Raw genomic sequence first — 3,346 nt, 5'->3', positions numbered from 1 at the left:
AGCGAAGAAGACAAGCAAGTCAGAGAAGGACTGAAGAGATGAACCTTGATAATTTGAATCAAGGAAATAGAGCAGACCTTGCTCAAAATCCTATCCTTATTGGTTGATGATAGGGATAGAGCTTTAAGAAAGTATGTTGTGGCAGTGTTTCATGATCTTAATCCGGGTATTAGAAGACCCAAAATTGAGGCACAACAATTTGAGCTGAAGCCAGTTATGTTCCAGATGCTTCAGACACTGGACCAATTTAGTGGAATGCCTACCGAAGATCCTCATATTCACTTAAGACTTTTATGGAGGTGAGCAATTCTTTCAAGTTAGCCGGAGTACCCAAAGATGCATTATGATTGAAGCTGTTCCCATATTCGCAAAGGAACAGAGCTCGAGCCTAGTTGAACTTATTGCCACCAAATTCAATTTCCACATGACAAGAGTTAGCAGAAAGATTCCTTATGAAGTATTTCCTACCTAGCAAGAATGCTAAGTTGAGGAATAAGATCACTGCTTTCCAACAAATGGATGACGAGTCCTTATATGAGGCATGGGAAAGGTACAAAGATTACTACATAAGTGCCCCCATCATGGAATCCCACATTCCATCCAACTTGATATGTTTTAAAATGGTCTTAATGCACACACGAGAATGGTATTGGAAGCTTCTGCTAATGGTGCTCTCCTTTCTAAGTCTTATAATGAGGCTTATGAAATCATTGAGAGGATTACCAACAATAATTATCAATGGCCAACCAATCGAGCAGCATCAGGAAGACGAGTCACTGGAATACATGAAGTGGACGTTCTCACTTCACTCGCATCTCAGGTATCATCAATATCATCAATGCTTAAAAATTTTACCGCTAATGGGTTTAATAGTTTTGCAGCTCAGCCACCAAATCAAGTTGAAAATGTAGCCTGTGTCTATTGTGGGGAAGGACATTTGTTCGAAGAATGTCCATCAAACCCAGAATCTGTGCATTACATGGGTAATCAGAACCAAAATCAAGGAAGACAAGGACAGCAATCCAATTTCTATAACCCAACATGGCAAAACCACCCAAATTTCTCCTAGAATAGCCAAAGAGCGGGAACAAGTAACACTTATGCCCAACCTAAACTGACCCAGCCACCTGGTTTTCCCCAACAAGTTGAGAGACCAACCCAAATTGAACCATGCAATAGCTTAGAGAATCTATTGAAGCAAGACATGGCAAAAAATGACGCCACTCTAAGGAATTTGGAGAATCAAGTGGGCCAGCTTGCAATCAAACTCAGAAACTGACCACAAGGTGCTTTACCTAGTGATACGAAGAATCTGAGGAATCCAAGGAACAAGCATTGTAAAGCATTAACATTGAGAAGCGGAAAGACATTAGAACCCAACACCATCGAAGTTGAAAAAGAGCCAGCTGATGCTCAAGACTCAGAGGAAGTTGAACTTAGTGTTGAAATTTTGGTTTCATTGGAACCAGAATCTTTAAAATCTGACAAGGTAACTTCAGAACTAGCTAATTCTGATCAACTAACAACTTTGCTAGATGCAGAATTGCCAGAGAGGACAAATCAACCAATTCCAGTAAAGAAGCCTCCACCACCCTACCCTCAAAGACTTCAGAAGCAGAAACAGGAAAGTCAATTCAATAAGTTCTTAGACGTACTCAAGCAACTTCATATCAACATCCCATTAGTTGAAGCACTTGAACAAATGCCGAACTATATCAAATTCATAAAGGATATCCTATCAAAAAACGAAGACTTGGAGAATTTAAGACTGTAGCCCTAACAAAGGAATGCAGTGCATATCTTCAAGACAAACTACCCTCAATGTTAAAGGATACTGGATGTTTTACCATTCCTTGCAACATTGGAGCAACATATTATGGTAAGGCATCATGTGACTTGGGTGCGAGTATAAACTTGATGCCTATGTCAATATTTAGGAAGTTGGGGATAGGTGAAGTTAAACCTACTACGATTACATTTCAATTAGCAAATCGATCTTTAGCACATCCAGAAGGAAAAATCGAGGACGTATTGGTACATGTAGACATTTATTTTTCCTGCTGACTTTGTGGTTTTAGACTCTGAAGCAGACAAAGAAGTGTCAATCATCCTAGGAAGGCCTTTCTTAGCAACTAGAAGGACCCTTATTGATGTGCAGAAGGATGAGCTTACTATGCGTGTTCAAGATGATCAGGTAACATTTAATGTTGCAATTTCCTGACACAATTGATGATTGTTCTACAGTTTTTGATTTAGAGGATTTAATCATGGAAAACGAACTCAACTATACTGAGGGTCCATTAGAACAAATTTTGACATCAGACCTTCCAAATAATGAAGAAGAGGATGAATAATTAGCTTTGCTAGAAGCTAATCAAAGGGGATTTAATTCGTAATCCCATTTTTAATCTTTGGACTTAGAGAATAGGGATTATGCCCAACCAAAAGTGTCAATCGAGGAGCCACCTAAATTAGAACTCAAGGTACTTCCTTCACATTTAGAATATGTTTATTTAGGTAACACTTCTACTTTGCTTGTGATTGTTTCAGTGGAATTAACCATTTAGCAAGAACAGAAACTTATCTTAGTATTAAAACAATTCAAGAAGGCTATTGGATGGACCATAGCCAATATTCGCGGTATTATTCCATCAATATGCATGCACAAGATTATCATGGAAGATGGTGAAAAAGGGACTATTGATGGACAATGAAGATTGAACCCTATCATGAAGGATGTGGTGAAAAAGGAAATCATTAAGTGGTTAGATACAGGTATAATTTACCCCATCTCAGATAGTTCATAGGTAAGTCCAGTCCAGTGCGTGCCAAAGAAAAAGAGGTATTACGGTTGTTGAGAATGAGAATAACAAGTTGATACAGACTAGAATGGTTACGAGATGGAGAATTTGCATCAATTACCAGAAGCTGAACAAGGCGACTAGGAAAGATCACTTTCCTTTGCTGTTCTTGGACCAGATGCTGGATGGACTTGCGGGGCTAGACTATTACTATTTTCTCGATGGATACTCAGGGTATAATCAGATTACAGTAGCACCGAAAGATTAGCAAAAGACAACATTCACCTGCCCGTACGGTACATTTGCATTTAGCCGCATGCCATTTGGTTTATGTAATGCACTTGCTATATTTCAAAGATGTATTATGTCTATTTTTACTAACATGGTTGAAAAATACTTGGAAGTCTTTACGGATGATTTTCCAGTATTTGGAGATACATATAATGATTGCCTAGCCAATATAACGAAGGTACTAAGGTGATGCGAAGAAACAAACCTCATACTCAATTGGAAAAAGTGTCATTTCATGGTACGAGAAGGTATTG

At 38.6% G+C, this 3,346-nt stretch overlaps 1 non-coding gene across 1 annotated transcript; it reads right to left on the bottom strand.

Moving 5' to 3' along the window:
• Positions 1-482: 482 nt before the first annotated feature.
• On the bottom strand, positions 483-588 carry LOC121205220 (small nucleolar RNA R71). The gene has a single exon (XR_005900305.1). It is a non-coding gene; the product is annotated as a small nucleolar RNA R71 (small nucleolar RNA).
• Positions 589-3,346: the final 2,758 nt, after the last annotated feature.

The sequence above is a fragment of the Gossypium hirsutum genome, chromosome A08 (assembly GCF_007990345.1).
Source record: "Gossypium hirsutum isolate 1008001.06 chromosome A08, Gossypium_hirsutum_v2.1, whole genome shotgun sequence".
Taxonomy (NCBI): domain Eukaryota; kingdom Viridiplantae; phylum Streptophyta; class Magnoliopsida; order Malvales; family Malvaceae; genus Gossypium; species Gossypium hirsutum.
The sequence above is the reverse complement of the archived record's forward strand: the minus strand, read 5'-3'. Positions and strand labels throughout refer to the sequence as shown.